We start from the raw sequence: 23929 nt of genomic DNA on the forward strand, positions 1-23929 counted from the left end.
AAAAAATGACTTATTTAACTTAATTTTTAAGTAAAACTCTACCACAGCGCCCATTGCAATAGCTGAGTTCCAGCAATCAAGTCAACTTAAGAAGAATGTTACTTCTTGTAGTCAAACTGGCTCATTTATCACATTTATTAAGTCAAAGTCAAAAATCAGTTCAATTAAGTCCCACAGTCAAACGTTTCACTGTTAAAAGAGATGCAACCTAGTAAGATCTGAGTACTATCGCTAAATACATGTTGGTACGAATATGTGACGCAACCGTTGTAAATCAAACGGATTTATACCGCTAGAAAGTCAATGAAATGTAGTTCTTGAAACTTTCGCTATTTCGTCAGCGCGAACTAACGGCTAGGATTGGTCCCACAGTAAAAAATGACTTATTTATCCTAATTTTTTAATAAAGTTCTACCACAGCGCCCAGTGTAATCGCTAAGTTCTAGCAATCTTGTCAAATTAAGAAGAATGTTATTTCTTGTAGTCAAACTGGCTTATTTATAACATTTATCAGGTCACAGTCCAAAGTTTGTTCATTTAAGTCCCACAGTCAATCGTTTCATTGTTAAAGGCGATGCAACCTAGTAATATCAGAAAAATATCGCTAAATACATGTTGGTACGAATATGTGACGCAACCGTTGTAACTCAAACGGATAGATACGGCCAAGAAGTCGATGAAATGTAGTTTTTGAGAATGTCTCTACTTCTTCAGCGCGAACTAAGAGCTTTGATTGGTCCCACAGTAAAAAATGACTTATTTCTCTTAATTTTTTAATAAAGCGCTACCACAGCGCCCAGTGTAATCGCTGAGTTCCAGCAATCATGTCAAATTAAGAAGATTGTTATGTCTTGTAGTCAAACTGGCTCATTTATCACATTTATAAGGTCAAAGTCCAAAGTCAGTTCTATTAAGTCCCACAGTCAACCGTTTCACTGTTAAAAGCGATGCAACCTCGTATTATCCGAATACTATCGCTAAATACATGTTGGTACGAATATGTGACGCAACCGTTGTAACTCAAACGGATTTATACCGCTAGAAAGTCAATGAAATGTAGCATTTGAAACTGTTCCTATTTATTCAGCGCATGCTAACGGCCAGGATTTGTCCCACAGTAGGAAAAGACTTATTTATCTAAATTTTTAAATAAAGCGCTACCACAGAGCCTAATGTAATCGGTGAATTCCAGCCATCACGTCAAATTAAGAAGAAAGTTATTCCTTGGAGACCAATTGGCTCATCTGCCACATTTAAAAGGACATAGTCCAGAGTCAGTTCAATTAATTCTCACAGTCGCTCGTTTCACTGTTAAAAGCAATACAACTTAGTAAGATTGGAAGAAAATCACTAAATACATGTTGGTACGAATACGTGACGCAACCGTTGTAACTCAAACGGATTGACACAGTTAGTAAGTCAATGAAATGTAGTTCTTGAAACTTTCTCTATTTCTTCAGCGCGGACTAACGGCTAGGATTGCTCCCACAGTAAAAAATGACTTATTTTTCCGAATTTTTTAATAAAGTGCTACCACAGCGCCCAGTGCAATCGCTAAGTTCCAGCAATCAAGTCAAGTTAAGAAGAATGTTACTTCTTGTAATCAAACTGGCTCATTTATCACATTTAGAAGGTCAAAGTCCAAAATCAGTTCAGTTAAGTCGCACAGTCAAATGATTCACTGTTAAAAGCGATGCAACCTAGTAATATCTGAATACTATCGCTAAGTACATGTGGGGACGAATATGTGACGTAACAGTTGTAACTCAAACGGGCTGATACCGTTAGAAAGTCAATGAAATGTAGTTTTTGAAACTGTCGCTATTTCTTCAGCGCGCGATAACGGCTAGGATTGGTCCCACAATAAAAAATGGCTTATTTATCCTAATTTTTTAATAAAGTTCTACCACAGCGCCCAGTGTAATCGCTGAGTTCTACCAATCCTGTCAAATTAAGAAGAATGTTATTTCTTGGGTCCTGTTGGCTTGCTTATCACATTTATAACGTCAAACTCCCAAGTTAGTTCAATTAAGTTCCACAGTCAATCGTTTCACTGTTAAAAGCAATACAACTTAGAAATATCGGATGAAAATCACTTAATACATGTTGGTACGAATATGTGACGCAACCGTTGTAACTCAAACGGATTGACACCGTTAGTAAGTCAATGAAATGTAGTTCTTGAAACTTTCGCTATTTCGTCAGCGCGAACTAACGGCTAGGATTGGTCCCACAGTAAAAAATGGCTTATTTATCCTAATTTTTTAATAAAGTTCTACCACAGCGCCCAGTGTAATCGCTGAGTTCTACCAATCCTGTCAAATTAAGAAGAATGTTATTTCTTGTAGTCAAACTGGCTCATTTGTAATATTTATCAGGTCACAGTCCAAAATTAGTTCAATTAAGTCCCACAGTCAATCGTTTCACTGTTAAAAGCGATGCAACTTAGTGATATTGGAAGAAAATCACTAAATACATGTTGGTACGAATATGTGACGCAACCGTTGTAACTCAAACGGATTGACACTGTTAGTAAGTCAATGAAATGTAGTTCTTGAAACTGTCGCTATTTCTTCAGCGCGCGATAACGGCTAGGATTGCTCCCCTAGTAAAAAATGACTTTTTTTATTTAAATTTTTAAATGAAGTGCTAGCACAGCGCCCAATGTAATCGCTGAGTTCCGGCAATCATGTCAAATTAAGAAGAATGTTATTTCTTGGGTCCAGTTGGCTCGCTTATCACATTTATAACGTCACACTCCCAAGTTAGTTCAATTAAGTTCCACAGTCAATCGTTTCACTGTTAAAAGCAATTCAACTTAGAAATATCGGAAGAAAATCACTTAATACATGTTGGTACGAATATGTGACGCAACCGTTGTAACTCAAACGGATTGACACCGTTAGTAAGTCAATCAAATGTAGTTCTTGAAACTTTCGCTACTTCGTCAGCGCGAACTAACGGCTAGGATTGGTCCCACATTAAAAAATGACTTATTTATCAGAATTTTTTAATAAAGTGCTACCACAGCGCCCAGTGCAATCGCTAAGTTCCAGCAATCAAGTCAAATTAAGAAGAATGTTACTTCTTGTAATCAAACTGGCTCATTTATCACATTTAGAAGGTCAAAGTCCAAGATCATTTCAATAAAGTCCCACAGTCAAACGTTTCACTGATAAGAGCGATGCAACCTAGTAATATCCGAATACTATCCCTAAATACATGTGGGGACGAATATGTGGCGCAACCGTTGTAACTTAAACGAATTAATACCGTTGGAAAGTCAATGAGATGTAATTTTTGAAAACTGTCGCTATTTCTTCAGCGCGCGATAACGCCTAGGATTGGTCCCACAGTAAAAAATGACTTTTTGATTTAAATTTTTTAATAAAGCGCTGCCACAGCGCCCAGGGTAATCTCTGAGTTCCAGCAATCATGTCAAATTAAGAAGAATGTTATTTCTTGTAGTCAAACTGGCTCATTTATCACATTTATAAAGTCAAAGTCCAAAATCAGTTCAATTAAGTCCCACAGTCAAACGTTTCACTGTTAAAAGCGATGCAACCTAGTAATATCTGAGTACTATCGCTAAATACTTGTTGGTACGAATATGTGACGCAACCGTTGTAACTCAAACGGATTTATACCGCTAGAAAGTCAATGAAATGTAGTCTTTGGAACAGTTACTCTTTATTCAGCGCGTGCTAACGGCCAGGATTGGTCCCACAGTAAGAAAAGACTTATTTATCCAAATTTTTAAATAAAGCGCTACCACAGAGCCTAATGTAATTGCTGAATTCCAGCAACCATGTGAAATTAAGAAGAATGTTATTCCTTGGAGAGCAATTGGCTCATTTATCACATTTATAAGGTCACATTCCAGAATCAGTTCAATTAATTCCCACAGTCAATCGTTTTACTGTTAAAACCAATACAACTTAGAAATATCGGAAGAAAATCACTTAATACATGTTGGTACGAATATGTGACGCAACCGTTGTAACTCAAACGGATTGACACCGTTAGTAAGTCAATGAAATGTAGTTCTTGAAACTTTCGCTATTTCGTCAGCGCGAACTAACAGCTAGGATTGGTCACACAGTAAAAAATGACTTATTTATCCTAATTTTTTTATAAAGTTCTACCACAGCGCCCAGTGTAATCGCTGAGTTCCAGCAATCATGTCAAATTAAGAAGAATGTTATTTCTTGTAGTCAAACTGGCTCATTCATCACATTTACAAGGTCACAGTCCAGAATCAGTTCAATTAATTCCCAGAGTCAATCGTTTCACTGTTAAAAGCGGTACAACTTAGTAATATCGGAAAAAAATTACAAAGTACATGTTGGTACGAGTATGTGACGCAATCGTTCTAACTCAAACGAATTGACACCGGTAGAAAGTCAATGAAATGTACTTTTTGAAACTGTCTCTATTTCTTCAGCGCGAACTAACGGTTTGGATTGGTCCCACAGTAAAAAATGACTTATTTATCTAAATTTTTAAATAAAGCACTACCACAGAGCCTAGTGTACTCGCTGAATTCCAGCAATCATGTCGAATTAAGAAGAATGTTATTTCTTGGAGACCAATTGGCTCATTTATCACATTTACAAGGTCACAGTCCAGAATCAGTTCAATTAATTCCCAGAGTGAATCGTTTCACTGTTAAAAGCGGTACAACTTAGTAATATCGGAAAAAATTACTAAGTACATGTTGGTACGAATATGTGACGCAATTGTTCTAACTCAAACGGATTGAGACCGATAGAAAGTCAATGAAATGTACTTTTTGAAACTGTCTATATTTCTTCAGCGCAAACTAACGGCTGGGATTGGTTCCACAGAAAAAAATGACTTATTTAACTTAATTTTTAAATAAAACTCTACCACAACTTCCAGTGCAATCGCTGAGTTCCAGCAATCAAGTCAAATTAAGAAGAATGTTACTTCTTGTAATGAAACTGGGTCATTTATAACATTTATAAGGTCAAAGTCCAAAATCAGTTCAATTAAGTCCCACAGTCAAACGTTTCACTGTTTAAAGCGATGCAACCTAGTAATATCCAAATACTATCGCTAAGTACATGTGGGGACGAATATGTGGCGCAACCGTTTTAACTCAAGCGTATTGATACCGTTAGAAAGTCAATGAAATGTAGTTTTTGAAACTGTCGCTTTTTCTTCAGTGCGCGATAACGGGTAGGATTGGTCCCCCAGTAAAAAATGACTTTTTTATTTAAATTTTTTAATAACGTGCTACCACAGCACCCAGTGTAATCGCTGAGTTCCAGCAATCATGTCAAATTAAGAAGAATGATATTTCTTGTAGTCAAACTGGCTTATTTATAACATTTATCAGGTCACAGTCCAAAGTTTGTTCATTTAAGTCCCACAGTCAATCGTTTCATTGTTAAAGGCGAAGCAACCTAATAATATCAGAAAAATATCGCTAAATACATGTTGATACGAATATGTGACGCAACCGTTGTAACTCAAACGGATTGATACGGCCAAGAAATCGATGAAATGTAGTTTTTGAGAATGTCACTATTTCTTCAGCGCGAACTAACAGCTTTGATTGGTCCCACAGTAAAAAATGACTTATTTCTCTTAATTTTTTAATAAAGCGCTACCACAGCGCCCAGTGTAATCGCTGAGTTCCAGCAATCATGTCAAATTAAGAAGAATGTTATTTCTTGTAGTCAAACTGGCTCATTTATCACATTTATAAGGTCAAAGTCCAAAATCAGTTCTAATAAATCCCACAGTCAACCGTTTCACTGTTAAAAGCAACACAACTTAGAAATATCGGAAGAAAATCACTTAATACATGTTGGTACGAATATGTGACGCAACAGTTGTAACTCAAACGTATTGATACCGTTAGAAATTCAATGAAATGTAGTTTTTGAAACTGTCGCTATTTCTTCAGCGCGCGATAACGGCTAGGATTGGTCCCACAGTAAAAAATGACTTTTTTATTTAAACTTTTAAATGAAGTGCTACCACAGCGCCCAGTGTAATCGCTGAGTTCCGGCAATCATGTCAAATTAAGAAGAATGTTATTTCTTGGGTCCAGTTGGCTCACTTATCACATTTATATCGTCACACTCCCAAGTTAGTTCAATTAAGTTCCACAGTCAATCGTTTCACTGTTAAAAGCAACACAACTTAGAAATATCGGAAGGAAATCACTTAATACATGTTGGTACGAATACGTGACGCAACCGTTGTAACTCAAACGGATTGATACCGCTAGAAAGTCAATGACATGTAGTATTTGAAACTGTTCCTATTTATTCAGCGCATGCTAACGGCCAGGATTTGTCCCACAGTAAGAAAAGACTTATTTATCTAAATTTGTAAATAAAGCGCTACCACAGAGCCTAATGTAATCGGTTTAAATCCAGCCATCACGTCAAATTAAGAAGAAAGTTATTCCTTGGAGACCAATTGGCCCATCTGTCACATTTATAAGGACATAGTCCAGAGTCAGTTCAATTAATTCTCACAGTCGCTCGTTTCACTGTTAAAAGCAATACAACTTAGTAAGATCGGAAGAAAATCACTAAATACATGTTGGTACGAATACGTGACGCAACCGTTGTAACTCAAACGAATTGACACCGTTAGTAAGTCAATGAAATGTAGTTCTTGAAACTTTCTCTATTTCTTCAGCGCGAACTAACTGCTAGGATTGGTCCCACAGTAAAAAATGACTTATTTATCCTAATTTTTTAATAAAGTGCTACCACAGCGCCCAGTGCAATCGCTAAGTTCCAGCAATCAAGTCAAATTAAGAAGAATGTTAATTCTTGTAATCAAACTGGCTCATTTATCACATTTAGAAGGTCAAAGTTCAAAATCAGTTAAATTAAGTCCCACAGTCATATGTTTCACTGTTAAAAGCGATGCAACCTAGTAATATCTGAATACTATCGTTAAATACATGTGGGGACGAATATGTGACGCAACAGTTGTAACTCAAACGGATTGATACCGTTAGAAAGTCAATGAAATGTAGTCTTTGAAACTGTCGCTATTTTTTTAGCGCGCGATAATGGCTAGGATTGGTCCCACAGTAAAAAATGACTTTTTTATTTAAATTTTTAAATGGAGTGCTACCACAGCGCCCAGTGTAGTCGCTGAGTTCCGGCAATCATGTCAAATTAAGAAGAATGTTATTTCTTGGGTCCAGTTGGCTCACTTATTACATTTATAACGTCACACTTCCAAGTTAGATCAATTAAGTTCCACAGTCAATCGTTTCACTGTTAAAAGCGATGCAACCTAGTATTATCCGAATACTATCGCTAAATACATGTTGGTAGGAATATGTGACGCAACCGTTGTAACTCAAACGGATTGATACGGCCAAGAAGTTGATGAAATGTAGTTTTTGAGAATGTCTCTATTTCTTGAGCGCGAACTAAAGCTTGGATTGGTCCCACAGTAAAAAATGACTTATTTATCTTAATTTTTTAATAAAGCGCTACCACAGCGCCCAGTGTAACCGCTGAGTTCCAGCAATCAAGTCAAATTAAGAAGAATGTTACTTCTGTAGTCAAACTGGCTCATTTATCACATTTATAAGGTCAAAGTCCGAAATCAGTTCAATTAAGTCCCACAGTCAAATGTTTCACTGTTAAAAGTGATGCAACCTAGTAATATCTGAATACTATCGCTAAATACATGTGGGGACGAATATGTGACGCAACCGTTGTAACTCAAACGGATTGATACCGTTAGAAAGTCAATGAAATGTAGTTTTTGAAACTGTCGCTATTTCTTCAGCGCGCGATACAGGCTAGGATTGGTCCCACAGTAAAAAATGACTTTTTTATTTAATGTTTTAAATGAAGTGCTACAACAGCGCCCAGTGTAATCGCTGAGTTCCAGCAATCATGTCAAATTAAGAAGAATGTTATTTCTTGTAGTCAAACTGGCTTATTTATTACATTTATCAGGTCACAGTCCAAAGTTAGTTCAATTAAATCCCACAGTCAATCATTTCATTGTTAAAGGCGATGCAACCTAGTAATATCAGAAAAATATCGCTAAATACATGTTGGTACGAATATGTGACGCAACCGTTGTAACTCAAACGGATTGATACCGCTAGAAAGTCAATGAAATGTAGTATTTGAAACTGTCCTATTTATTCAGCGCATGCTAACGGCCAGGATTTGTCCCACAGTAAGAAAAGACTTATTTATCTAAATTTGTAAATAAAGCGCTACCACAGAGCCTAATGTAATCGGTGAATTCCAGCCATCACGTCAAATTAAGAAGAAAGTTATTCCTTGGAGACCAATTGGCTCATCTGTCACATTTATAAGGACATAGTCCAGAGTCAGTTCAATTAATTCTCACAGTCGCTCGTTTCACTGTTAAAAGCAATACAACTTAGTAAGATTGGAAGAAAATCACTAAATACATGTTGGTACGAATACGTGACGCAACCGTTGTAACTCAAACGTATTGACACCGTTAGTAAGTCAATGAAATGTAGTTCTTGAAACTGTCGCTATTTCTTCAGCGCGCGATAACGGCTAGGATTGGTCCCACAGTAAAAAATGACTTTTTTATTTAAATTTTTAAATGAAGTGCTACCACAGCGCCCAGTGTAGTCGCTGAGTTCCGGCAATCATGTCAAATTAAGAAGAATGTTATTTCTTGGGTCCAGTTGGCTCACTCATCGCATTTATAACGTCACACTTTCAAGTTAGTTCAATTAAGTTCCACAGTCAATCGTTTCACTGTTAAAGGCAATACAACTTAGAAATATCGGAAGAAAATCACTTAATACATGTTGGTACGAATATGTGACGCAACCGTTGTAACTTAAACGGATTGACACCGTTAGTAAGTCAATGAAATGTAGTTCTTGAAACTTTCGCTATTTCGTCAGCGCGAACTAACGGCTAGGATTGGTCCCACAGTAAAAAATGACTTATTTATCCTAATTTTTTAATAAAGCGCTACCACAGCGCCCAGTGTAACCGCTGAGTTCCAGCAATCAAGTCAAATTAAGAAGAATGTTACTTCTTGTAGTCAAACTGGCTCATTTATCACATATATAAGGTCAAAGTCCAAAATCAGTTCAATTAAGTCCCACAGTCAAATGTTGCACTGTTAAAAGCGATGCAACCTGGTAATATCTGAATACTACCGCTAAATACATGTGGGGACGAATATGTGACGCAACAGTTGTAACTCAAACGGATTGATACCGTTAGAAAGTCAATGAAATGAAGTTTTGAAACTGTCGCTATTTCTTCAGCGCGCGATAACGGCTAGGATTGGTCCCACAGTAAAAAATGACTTTTTTATTTAAATTTTTAAATGAAGTGCTACCACAGCGCCCAGTGTAGTCGCTGAGTTCCGGCAATCATGTCAAATTAAGAAGAATGTTATTTCTTGGGTCCAGTTGGCTCACTCATCGCATTTATAACGTTACACTTCCAAGTTAGTTCAATTAAGTTCCACAGTCAATCGTTTCACTGTTAAAGGCAATACAACTTAGAAATATCGGAAGAAAATCACTTAATGCATGTTGGTACGAATATGTGACGCAACCGTTGTAACTCAAACGGATTGACACCGTTAGTAAGTCAATGAAATGTAGTTCTTGAAACTTTCGCTATTTCGTCAGCGCGAACTAACGGCTAGGATTGGTCCCACAGTAAAAAATGACTTTTTTATTTAAATTTTTAAATGGAGTGCTACCACAGCGCCCAGTGTAGTCGCTGAGTTCCGGCAATCATGTCAAATTAAGAAGAATGTTATTTCTTGGGTCCAGTTGGCTCACTTATTACATTTATAACGTCACACTTCCAAGTTAGATCAATTAAGTTCCACAGTCAATCGTTTCACTGTTAAAAGCGATGCAACCTAGTATTATCCGAATACTATCGCTAATTACATGTTGGTACGAATATGTGACGCAACCGTTGTAACTCAAACGGATTTATACCGCTAGAAAGTCAATGAAATGTAGTCTTTGAAACTGTTCCTATTGATTCAGGTTATGCTAACGGCCAGGATTGGTCTAACAGTAAGAAAAGACTTATTTATCTAAATTTTTAAATAAAGCGCTACCACGGATCCTAATGTAATCGATGAATTCCAGCCATCACGTCAAATTAAGAAGAAAGTTATTCCTTGGAGACCAATTGGCTCATCTATCACATTTATAAGGACATAGTACAGAGTCAGGTTAATTAAGTCCCACATTCAAGCGTTTCACTGTTAAAAGCGATGCAACCTAGTAATATCCGAATACTATCGCTAAATACATGTTGGTACGAATATGTGACGCAACCGTTGTAACTCAAACGGATTGATACGGCCAAGAAGTTGATGAAATGTACTTTTTGAGAATGTCTCTATTTCTTGAGCGCGAACTAACGCTTGGATTGGTCCCACAGTAAAAAATGACTTATTTATCTTAATTTTTTAATAAAGCGCTACCACAGCGCCCAGTGTAACCGCTGAGTTCCAGCAATCAAGTCAAATTAAGAAGAATGTTACTTCTTGTAGTCAAACTGGCTCATTTATCACATTTATAAGGTCAAAGTCCAAAATCAGTTCAATTAAGTCCCACAGTCAAATGTTTCACTGTTAAAAGTGATGCAACCTAGTAATATCTGAATACTATCGCTAAATACATGTGGGGACGAATATGTGACGCAACAGTTGTAACTCAAACGGATTGATACCGTTAGAAAGTCAATGAAATGTAGTTTTTGAAACTGTCGCTATTTCTTCAGCGCGCGATACAGGCTAGGATTGGTCCCACAGTAAAAAATGACTTTTTTATTTAATGTTTTAAATGAAGTGCTACCACAGCGCCCAGTGTAATCGCTGAGTTCCAGCAATCATGTCAAATTAAGAAGAATGTTATTTCTTGTAGTCAAACTGGCTTATTTATTACATTTATCAGGTCACAGTCCAAAGTTAGTTCAATTAAATCCCACAGTCAATCATTTCATTGTTAAAGGCGATACAACCTAGTGCTATCAGAAAAATATCGCTAAATACATGTTCGTACGAATATGTGACGCAACCGTTGTAAATTAAACGGATTGATACGGCCAAGAAGTCGATGAAGTGTAGTTTCTGAGAATGTCTCTATTTCTTCAGCGCGAACTAACGGCTAGGATTGGTCCCACAGTAAGAAAAGACTTATTTATCTAAATTTGTAAATAAAGCGCTACAACAGAGCCTAATGTAATCGGTGAATTCCAGCCATCACGTCAAATTAATAAGAAAGTTATTCCCTGGAGACCAATTGGCTCATCTGTCACATTTATAAGGACATAGTCCAGAGTCAGTTCAATTAATTCTCACAGTCGCTCGTTTCACTGTTAAAAGCAATACAACTTAGTAAGATTGGAAGAAAATCACTAAATACATGTTGGTACGAATACGTGACGCAACCGTTGTAACTCAAACGTATTGACACCGTTAGTAAGTCTATGAAATGTAGTTCTTGAAACTTTCTCTATTTCTTCAGCGCGAACTAACGGCTAGGATTGGTCCCACAGTAAAAAATGACTTATTTATCCTAATTTTTTAATAAAGTGCTACCACAGCGCCCAGTGCAATCGCTAAGTTCCAGCAATCAAGTCAAATTAAGAAGGATGTTACTTCTTGTAAACAAACTGGCTCATTTATCACATTTAGAAGGTCAAAGTCCAAAATCAGTTCAATTAAGTCCCACAATCAAATGTTGCACTGTTAAAAGCGATGCAACCTAGTAATATCTGAATACTACCGCTAAATACATGTGGGGACGAATATGTGACGCAACAGTTGTAACTCAAACGGATTGATACCGTTAGAAAGTCAATGAAATGAAGTTTTTGAAACTGTCGCTATTTCTTCAGCGCGCGATAACGGCTAGGATTGGTCCCACAGTAAAAAATGACTTTTTTATTCAAATTTTTAAATGAAGTGCTACCACAGCGCCCAGTGTAGTCGCTGAGTTCCGGCAATCATGTCAAAATAAGAAGAATGTTATTTCTTGGGTCCAGTTGGCTCACTCATCGCATTTATAACGTCACACTTCCAAGTTAGTTCAATTAAGTTCCACAGTCAATCGTTTCACTGTTAAAGGCAATGCAACTTAGAAATATCGGAAGAAAATCACTAAATACATGTTGGTACGAATATGTGACGCAACCGTTGTAACTCAAACGGATTGACACCGTTAGTAAGTCAATGAAATGTAGTTCTTGAAACTTTCGCTATTTCGTCAGCGCGAACTAACAGCTAGGATTGGTCCCACAGTAAAAAATGACTTATTTATCCTAATTTTTTAATAAAGCGCTACCACAGCGCCCAGTGTAACCGCTGAGTTCCAGCAATCAAGTCAAATTAAGAAGAATGTTACTTCTTGTAGTCAAACTGGCTCATTTATCACATTTATAAGGTCAAAGTCCAAAATCAGTTCAATTAACTCCCACAGTCAAATGTTTCACTGTTAAAAGTGATGCAACCTAGTAATATCTGAATACTATCGCTAAATACATGTGGGGACGAATATGTGACGCAACAGTTGTAACTCAAACGGATTGATACCGTTAGAAAGTCAATGAAATGTAGTTTTTGAAACTGTCGCTATTTCTTCAGCGCGCGATAACGGCTAGGATTGGTCCCACAGTAAAAAATGACTTTTTTATTTAATGTTTTAAATGAAGTGCTACCACAGCGCCCAGTGTAATTGCTGAGTTCCAGCAATCATGTCAAATTAAGAAGAATGTTATTTCTTGTAGTCAAACTGGCTTATTTATTACATTTATCAGGTCACAGTCCAAAGTTAGTTCAATTAAATCCCACAGTCAATCATTTCATTGTTAAAGGCGATGCAACCTAGTAATATGAGAAAAATATCGCTAAATACATGTTGGTACGAATATGTGACGCAACCGTTGTAACTCAAACGGATTGATACCGCTAGAAAGTCAATGAAATGTAGTATTTGAAACTGTTCCTATTTATTCAGCGCATGCTAACGGCCAGGATTTGTCCCACAGTAAGAAAAGACTTATTTATCTAAATTTGTAAATAAAGCGCTAGCACAGAGCCTAATGTAATCGGTGAATTCCAGCCATCACGTCAAATTAAGAAGAAAGTTATTCCTTGGAGACCAATTTGCTCATCTGTCACATTTATAAGGACATAGTCCAGAGTCAGTTCAATTAATTCTCACAGTCGCTCGTTTCACTGTTAAAAACAATACAACTTAGTAAGAATGGAAGAAAATCACTAAATACATGTTGGTACGAATACGTGACGCAACCGTTGTAACTCAAACGTATTGACACCGTTAGTAAGTCAATGAAATGTAGTTCTTGAAACTTTCTCTATTTCTTCAGCGCGAACTAACGGCTAGGATTGGTCCCACAGTAAAAAATGACTCATTTATCCTAATTTTTTAATAAAGTGCTACCACAGCGCCCAGTGCAATCGCTAAGTTCCAGCAATCAAGTCAAATTAAGAAGGATGTTACTTCTTGTAAACAAACTGGCTCATTTATCACATTTAGAAGGTCACAGTCCAGAATCAGTTCAATTAAGTCCCACAGTCAAATGTTGCACTGTTAAAAGCGATGCAACCTAGTAATATCTGAATACTACCGCTAAATACATGTGGGGACGAATATGTGACGCAACAGTTGTAACTCAAACGGATTGATACCGTTAGAAAGTCAATGAAATGAAGTTTTTGAAACTGTCGCTATTTCTTCAGCGCGCACTAACGGCTATGATTGGTCCCACAGTAAAAAATGACTTATTTATCCTAATTTTTTAATAAAGCGCTACCACAGCGCCCAGTGTAATTGCTGAGTTCCGGCAATCATGTCAAATTAAGAAGAATGTTATTTCTTGGGTCCAGTTGGCTCACTCATCGCATTTATAACGTCACACTTCCAAGTTAGTTCAATTAAGTTCCACAGTCAATCGTTTCACTGTTAAAGGCAATACAACTTAGAAATATCGGAAGAAAATCACTTAATACATGTTGGTACGAATATGTGACGCAACCGTTGTAACTCAAACGGATTGACACCGTTAGTAAGTCAATGAAATGTAGTTCTTGAAACTTTCGCTATTTTTTCAGCGCGAACTAACGGCTATGATTGGTCCCACAGTAAAAAATGACTTATTTATCCTAATTTTTTAATAAAGCGCTACCACAGCGCCCAGTGTAACCGCTGAGTTCCAGCAATCAAGTCAAATTAAGAAGAATGTTACTTCTTGTAGTCAAACTGGCTCATTTACCACATTTATAAGGTCAAAGTCCAAAATCAGTTCAATTAAGTCCCACAGTCAAATGTTTCACTGTTAAAAGTGATGCAACCTAGTAATATCTGAATACTATCGCTAAATACATGTGGGGACGAATATGTGACGCAACAGTTGTAACTCAAACGGATTGATACCGTTAGAAAGTCAATGAAATGTAGTTTTTGAAACTGTCGCTATTTCTTCAGCGCGCGATAACGGCTAGGATTGGTCCCACAGTAAAAAATGACTTTTTTATTTAATGTTTTAAATGAAGTGCTACCACAGCGCCCAGTGTAATCGCTGAGTTCCAGCAATCATGTCAAATTAAGAAGAATGTTATTTCTTGTAGTCAAACTGGCTTATTTATTACATTTATCAGGTCACAGTCCAAAGTTAGTTCAATTAAATCCCACAGTCAATCATTTCATTGTTAAAGGCGATGCAACCTAGTAATATCAGAAAAATATCGCTAAATACATGTTGGTACGAATTTGTGACGCAACCGTTGTAACTCAAACGGATTGATACCGCTAGAAAGTCAATGAAATTTAGTATTTGAAACTGTTCCTATTTATTCAGCGCATGCTAACGGCCAGGATTTGTCCCACAGTAAGAAAAGACTTATTTATCTAAATTTGTAAATAAAGCGCTACCACAGAGCCTAATGTAATCGGTGAATTCCAGCCATCACGTTAAATTAAGAAGAAAGTTATTCCTTGGAGACCAATTGGCTCATCTGTCACATTTATAAGGACATAGTCCAGAGTCAGTTCAATTAATTCTCACAGTCGCTCGTTTCACTGTTAAAAGCAATACAACTTAGTAAGATTGGAAGAAAATCACTAAATACATGTTGGTACGAATACGTGACGCAACCGTAGTAACTCAAACGTATTGACACCGTTAGTAAGTCAATGAAATGTAGTTCTTGAAACTTTCTCTATTTCTTCAGCGCGAACTAACGGCTAGGATTGGTCCCACAGTAAAAAATGACTTATTTATCCTAATTTTTTAATAAAGTGCTACCACAGCGCCCAGTGCAATCGCTAAGTTCCAGCAATCAAGTCAAATCAAGAAGGATGTTACTTCTTGTAAACAAACTGGCTCATTTATCACATTTAGAAGGTCAAAGTCCAAAATCAGTTCAATTAAGTCCCACAGTCAAATGTTGCACTGTTAAAAGCGATGCAACCTAGTAATATCTGAATACTACCGCTAAATACATGTGGGGACGAATATGTGACGCAACAGTTGTAACTCAAACGGATTGATACCGTTAGAAAGTCAATGAAATGAAGTTTTTGAAACTGTCGCTATTTCTTCAGCGCGCGATAACGGCTAGGATTGGTCCCACAGTAAAAAATGACTTTTTTATTTAAATTTTTAAATGAAGTGCTACCACAGCGCCCAGTGTAGTCGCTGAGTTCCGGCAATCATGTCAAATTAAGAAGAATGTTATTTCTTGGGTCCAGTTGGCTCACTCATCGCATTTATAACGTCACACTTCCAAGTTAGTTCAATTAAGTTCCACAGTCAATCGTTTCACTGTTAAAGGCAATACAACTTAGAAATATCGGAAGAAAATCACTTAATACATGTTGGTACGAATATGTGACGCAACCGTTGTAACTCAAACGGATTGACACCGTTAGTAAGTCAATGAAAAGTAGTTCTTGAAACTTTCGCTATTTCGTCAGCGCGAACTAACGGCTAGGATTGGTCCCACAGTAAAAAATGACTTATTTATCCTAATTTTTTAATAAAGTTCTACCACAGCGCCCAGTGTAATCGCTGAGTTCTAGCAATCTTGTCAAATTAAGAAGAATGTTATTTCTTGTAGTCAAACTAGCTCATTTATCAGATTTATAAGATCAAAGTCTAAAATCAGTTCAATTAAGTCCCACAGTCAACCGTTTCACTGTTAAAAGCGATGCAACCTAGTAATATCCGAATACTATCGCTAAATACATGTGGGGACGAATATGTGACGCAACAGTTGTAACTCAAGCGGATTGATACCGTCAGAAAGTCAATGAAATGTAGCTTTTGAAACTGTCGCTATTTCTTTAGCGCGCGATAACGGCTAGGATTGGTCCCACAGTAAAAAATGACTTTTTTATTTAAATTTTTAAATGAAGTGCTACAACAGCGCCCAGTGTAATCGCTGAGTTCCAGCAATCATGTCAAATTAAGAAGAATGTTATTTCTTGTAGTCAAACTGTCTTATTTATAACATTTATCAGGTCACAGTCCAAAGTTAGTTGAATTAAGTCCCACAGTCAATCGTTTCATTGTTTAAGGCGATGCAACCTAGTAATATCCGAAAAATATCTCTAAATACATGTTGGTACGAATATGTGACGCAACCGTTGTAACTCAAACGGAATGATACAGCCAAGAAGTTGATGAAATGTAGTTTTTGAGAATGTCTCTATTTCTTCAGCGCGAACTAACGCTTGGATTGGTCCCACAGTAAAGAATGACTTATTTATCTTAATTTTTTAATAAAGCGCTACCACAGCGCCCAGTGTAACCGCTGAGTTCCAGCAATCAAGTCAAGTTAAGAAGAATGTTACTTCTTGTAGTCAAACTGACTCATTTATCACATTTAAAATGTCAAAGTCCAAAATCAGTTCAATTATGTCCCACAGTCAAATGTTTCACTGTTAAAAGCGATACAAACTAGTAATATCTGAATACCATCGCTAAATACATGTGGGGACGAATATGTGACGCAACAGTTGTAACTCAAACGGATTGATACCGTTAGAAAGTCAATGAAATGTAGTTTTTGAAACTGTCGATATTTCTTCAGGGCGCGATAACGGCTAGGATTGGTCCCACAGTAAAAAATGACTTTTTTAACTTAATTTTTAAATAAAACTCTACCACAACGCCCAGTGCAATCGCTGAGTTCCAGCAATCAAGTCAAATTAAGAAGAATGTTACTTCTTGTAATCAAACTGGCTCATTTATCACAATTATAAGGTCAAAGTCCAAAATCAGTTCAATTAAGTCCCACAGTCAACCGTTTCAATGTTAAAAGCGATGCAACCTAGTAATATCCGAATACTATCGCTAAATACATGTGGGGACGAATATGTGACGCAACAGTTGTAACTCAAGCGGATTGATACCGTTAGAAAGTCAATGAAATGTAGCTTTTGAAACTGTCGCTATTTCTTTAGCGCGCGATAACGGCTAGGATTGGTCCCACAGTAAAAAATGACTTTTTTATTTAAATTTTTAAATGAAGTGCTACAACAGCGCCCAGTGTAATCGCTGAGTTCCAGCAATCATGTCAAATTAAGAAGAATGTCATTTCTTGTAGTCAAACTGGCTTATTTATAACATTTATCAGGTCACAGTCCAAAGTTAGTTGAATTAAGTCCCACAGTCAATCGTTTCATTGTTTAAGGCGATGCAACCTAGTAATATCAGACAAATATCGCTAAATACATGTTGGTACGAATATGTGACGCAACCGTTGTAACTCAAACGGATTGATACGGCCAAGAAGTTGATGAAATGTAGTTTTTGAGAATGTCTCTATTTCTTCAGCGCGAACTAACGCTTGGATTGGTCCCACAGTAAAGAATGACTTATTTATCTTAATTTTTTAATAAAGCGCTACCACAGCGCCCAGTGTAACCGCTGAGTTCCAGCAATCAAGTCAAGTTAAGAAGAATGTTACTTCTTGTAGTCAAACTGGCTCATTTATCACATTTAAAATGTCAAAGTCCAAAATCAGTTCAATTAAGTCCCACAGTCAAATGTTTCACTGTTAAAAGCGATGCAACCTAGTAATATCTGAATACTATCGCTAAATACATGTGGGGACGAATATGTGACGCAACAGTTGTAACTCAAACGGATTGATACCGTTAGAAAGTCAATGAAATGTAGTTTTTGAAACTGTCGCTATTTCTTCAGGGCGCGATAACGGGTAGGATTGGTCCCACAGTAAAAAATGACTTTTTTATTTAAATTTTTAAATGAAGTGCTACAACAGCGCCCAGTGTAATCGCTGAGTTCCAGCAATCATGTCAAATTAAGAAGAATGTTATTTCTTGTAGTCAAACTGTCTTATTTAAAACATTTATCAGGTCACAGTCCAAAGTTAGTTGAATTAAGTCCCACAGTCAATCGTTTCATTGTTTAAGGCGATGCAACCTAGTAATATCAGAAAAATATCTCTAAATACATGTTGGTACGAATATGTGACGCAACCGTTGTAACTCAAACGGATTGATACAGCCAAGAAGTTGATGAAATGTAGTTTTTGAGAATGTCTCTATTTCTTCAGCGCGAACTAACGCTTGGATTGGTCCCACAGTAAGGAATGACTTATTTATCTTAATTTTTTAATAAAGCGCTACCACAGCGCCCAGTGTAACCGCTGAGTTCCAGCAATCAAGTCAAGTTAAGAAGAATGTTACTTCTTGTAGTCAAACTGGCTCATTTATCACATTTATAAGGTCAAAGTCCAAAATCAATTCAATTAAGTCCCACAGTCAACCGTTTCAATGTTAAAAGCGATGCAACCTAGTAATATCCGAATACTATCGCTAAATACATGTGGGGACGAATATGTGACGCAACAGTTGTAACTCAAGCGGATTGATACCGTTAGAAAGTCAATGAAATGTAGCTATTGAAACTGTCGCTATTTCTTTAGCGCGCGATAACGGCTAGGATTGGTCCCACAGTAAAAAATGACTTTTTTATTTAAATTTTTAAATGAAGTGCTACAACAGCGCCCAGTGTAATCGCTGAGTTCCAGCAATCATGTCAAATTAAGAAGAATGTCATTTCTTGTAGTCAAACTGGCTTATTTATAACATTTATCAGGTCACAGTCCAAAGTTAGTTGAATTAAGTCCCACAGTCAATCGTTTCATTGTTTAAGGCGATGCAACCTAGTAATATCAGAAAAATATCGCTAAATACATGTTGGTACGAATATGTGACGCAACCGTTGTAACTCAAACGGATTGATACGGCCAAGAAGTTGATGAAATGTAGTTTTTGAGAATGTCTCTATTTCTTCAGCGCGAACTAACGCTTGAATTGGTCCAACAGTAAAGAATGACTTATTTATCTTAATTTTTTAATAAAGCGCTACCACAGCGCCCAGTGTAACCGCTGAGTTCCAGCAATCAAGTGAAGTTATGAAGAATGTTACTTCTTGTAGTCAAACTGGCTCATTTATCACATTTAAAATGTCAAAGTCCAAAATCAGTTCAATTAAGTCCCACAGTCAAATGTTTCACTGTTAAAAGCGATGCAACCTAGTAATATCTGAATACTATCGCTAAATACATGTGGGGACGAATATGTGACGCAACAGTTGTAACTCAAACGGATTGATACCGTTAGAAAGTCAATGAAATTTAGTTTTTGAAACTGTCGCTTTTTCTTCAGCGCGCGGTAACGGGCAGGATTCGTCCCACAGTGAAAAATGACTATTTTATTTAAATTTTTTAGTAACGTGCAACCACAGCGCCCAGTGTAATCGCTGAGTTCCAGCAATCATGTCAAATTAAGAAGAATGATATTTCTTGTAGTCAAACTGGCTTATTTATAACATTTATCAGGTCACAGTCCAAAGTTTGTTCATTTAAGTCCCACAGTCAATCGTTTCATTGTTAAAGGCGAAGCAACCTAGTACTATCAGAAAAATATCGCTAAATACATGTTGGTACGAATATGTGACGCAACCGTTGTAACTCAAACTGATTGACATCGTTAGTAAGTCAATGAAATGTAGTTCTTGAAACTGTCGCTATTTCTTCAGCGCGCGATAACGGCCAGGATTGGTCCCACAGTAAAAAATGACTTTTTTATTTAAATTTTTAAATGAAGTGCTACCACAGAGCCCAGTGTAATCGCTGAATTCCAGCAACCATGTGAATTAAGAAGAATGTTATTCCTTGGAAAGCAATTGGCTCATTTATCACATTTATAAAGTCAAATTCCAGAATCAGTTCAATTAATTCCCACAGTCAATCGTTTTACTGTTAAAAGCAATACAACTTAGAAATATCGGAAGAAAATCACTTAATACATGTTGGTACGAATATGTGACGTAACCGATGTAACTCAAACGGATTGACACCGTTAGTAAGTCAATGAAATGTAGTTCTTGAAACTTTCGCTATTTCGTCAGCGCGAACTAAGAGCTAGGATTGGTCCCACAGTAAAAAATAACTTATTTATCCTAATTTTTTAATAAAGTTCTACCACAGCGCCCAGTGTAATTGCTGAGTTCTAGCAATCTTGTCAAATTAAGAAAAATGTTATTTCTTGTAGTCAAACTGGCTCATTTATCACATTTATAAGATCAAAGTCCAAAATCAGTTCAATTAAGTCCCACAGTCAACCGTTTCACTTTTAAAAGCGATGCAACCTAGTATTATCCAAATACTATCGCTAAATACATGTTGGTACGAATATGTGACGCAACCGTTGTAACTCCAACGGATTTATACCGCTAGAAAGACAATGAAATGTAGTCTTTGAAACTGTTCCTATTTATTCAGGGCATGCTAACGGCCAGGATTGGTCTAACAGTAAGAAAAGACTTATTTATCTAAATTTTTAAATAAAGCGCTACCACAGATCCTAATGTAATCGCTGAATTCCAGCCATCACGTCAAATTAAGAAGAAAGTTATTCCTTGGAGACCAATTGGATCATCTATCACATTTATAAGGACATAGTACAGAGTCAGTTCAATTAATTTCCACAGTCAGTCGTTTCACTGTTATAAGCAACACAACTTAGTAAGATTGGAAGAAAATCACTAAATACATGTTGCTACGAATATGTGACGCAACCGTTCTAACTCAAACGGATTGAGACCGTTATAAAGTCAATGAAATGTAGTTTTTGAAACTGTCGCTATTTCTTCAGCGCGAACTAACGGCTGGGATTGGTCCCTCAGTAAAGAATGACTTATTTATTTTAATTTTTAAGTAAAACTCTACCACAGCGCCCAGTGCAATCGCTGAGTTCCAGCAATCAAGTCAAATTAAAAGGACTGTTATTTCTTGTAGTCAAACTGGCTCATTTATCACATTTATAAAGTCAAAGTCCAAAATCAGTTCAATTAAGTCCCACAGTCAAACGTTTCACTGTTAAAAGCGATGCAACCTAGTAATATCTGAGTACTATCGCTAAATACTTGTTGGTACGATTATGTGACGCAACCGTTGTAACTCAAATGGATTTATACCGCTAGAAAGTCATTGAAATGTAGTCTTTGGAACAGCTACTCTTTATTCAGCGCGTGCTAACGGCCAGGATTGGTCCCACAGTAAGAAAGGACTTATTTATCCAAATTTTTAAATAAAGCGCTACCACAGAGCCTAATGTAATTGCTGAATTCCAGCAACCATGTGAAATTAAGAAGAATGTTATTCCTTGGAAAGCAATTGGCTCATTTATCACATTTATAAAATCAAATTCCAGAATCAGTTCAATTAATTCCCACAGTCAATCGTTTTACTGTTAAAAGCAATACAACTTAGAAATATCGGAAGAAAATCACTTAATACATGTTGGTACGAATATGTGACGTAACCGATGTAACTCAAACGGATTGACACCGTTAGTAAGTCAATGAAATGTAGTTATTGAAACTTTCGCTATTTCGTCAGCGCGAACTAACAGCTAGGATTGGTCCCACAGTAAAAAATGACTTATTTATCCTAATTTTTTAATAAAGTTCTACCACAGCGCCCAGTGTAAACGCTGAGTTCCAGCAATCATGTCAAATTAAGAAGAATGTTATTTCTTGTAGTCAAACTGGCTCATTTATCACATTTACAAGGTCACAGTCCAGAATCAGTTCAATTAATTCCCAGAGTCAATCGTTTCACTGTTAAAAGCGGTACAACTTAGAAATATCGGAAAAAAATTACAAAGTACATGTTGGTACGAGTATGTGACGCAACCGTTGTAACTCAAACGGATTGACACCGTTAGTAAGTCAATGAAATGTACTTTTTGAAGCTGTCTCTATTTCTTCAGCGCGGACTAACGGCTGGGATTGGTCCGACAGTAAAAAATGACTTATTTATCTAAATTTTTAAATAAAGCACTACCACAGAGCCTAGTGTACTCGCTGAATTCCAGCAATCATGTCGAATTAAGAAGAATGTTATTTCCTGGAGCCCAATTGGCTTATTTATCGCATTTACAAGGTCACAGTCCAGAATCAGTTCAATTAATTCCCAGAGTCAATCGTTTCACTGTTAAAAGCGGTACAACTAAGTAATATCGGAAAAAAATTACTAAGTACATGTTGGTACGAATATGTGACGCAATCGTTCTAAGTCAAACGGATTGACACCGGTAGAAAGTCGATGAAATTTACTTTTTGAATCTGTCTCTATTTCTTCAGCGCGAACTAACGGCTAGGATTGGTCCCACAGCAAAAAATGACTTATTTATCCTAATTTTTTAATAAAGTGCTACCACAGCGCCCAGTGCAATCACTAAGTTCCAGCAATCAAGTCAAATTAAGAAGAATGTTACTTCTTGTAATCAAACTGGCTCATTTATCACATTTAGAAGGTCAAACTCCAAAATCAGTTCAGTTAAGTCCCACAGTCAAATGTTTCACTGTTAAAAGCGATGCAACCTAGTAATATCTGAATACTATCGCTAAATACATGTGGGGACGAATATGTGACGTAACAGTTGTAACTCAAACGGATTGATACCGTTAGAAAGTCAATGAAATGTAGTTTTTGAAACTGTCGCTAATTCTTCAGCGCGCGATAACGGCTAGGATTGGTCCCACAGTAGAAAATGACTTTTTTATTTAAAATTTTAAATGAAGTGCTACCACAGCGCCCAGTGCAATTGCTGAGTTCAGGCAATCATGTCAAATTAAGAAGAATGTTATTTCTTGGGTCCTGTTGGCTTGCTTATCACATTTATAACGTCACACTCCCACGTTAGTTCAATTAAGTTCCACAGTCAATCGTTTCACTGTTAAAAGCAATACAACTTAGAAATATCGGAAGAAAATCACTTAATACATGTTGGTACGAATATGTGACGCAACCGTTCTAACTCAAACGGATTGGGACCGTTATAAAGTCAATGAAATGTAGTTTTTGAAACTGTCTCTATTTCTTCAGCGCGAACTAACAGCTGGGATTGGTCCCTCAGTAAAGAATGACTTATTTATCTTAATTTTTAAGTAAAACTCTACCACAGCGCCCAGTGCAATCGCTGAGTTCCAGCAATCAAGTCAAATTAAAAAGAATGTTATTTCTTGTAGTCAAACTGGCTCATTTATCACATTTATAAAGTCAAAGTCCAAAATCAGTTCAATTAAGTCCCACAGTCAAACGTTTCAATGTTAAAAGCGATGCAACCTAGTAATATCTGAGTACTATCGCTAAATACTTGTTGGTACGATTATGTGACGCAACCGTTGTAACTCAAATGGATTTATACCGCTAGAAAGTCATTGAAATGTAGTCTTTGGAACAGCTACTCTTTATTCAACGCGTGCTAACGGCCAGGATTGGTCCCACAGTAAGAAAAGACTTATTTATCCAAATTTTTAAATAAAGCGCTACCACAGAGCCTAATGTAATTGCTGAATTCCAGCAA

The sequence above is a fragment of the Hydractinia symbiolongicarpus genome, chromosome 6 (genome assembly GCF_029227915.1).
Source record: "Hydractinia symbiolongicarpus strain clone_291-10 chromosome 6, HSymV2.1, whole genome shotgun sequence".
NCBI lineage: Eukaryota > Metazoa > Cnidaria > Hydrozoa > Anthoathecata > Hydractiniidae > Hydractinia > Hydractinia symbiolongicarpus.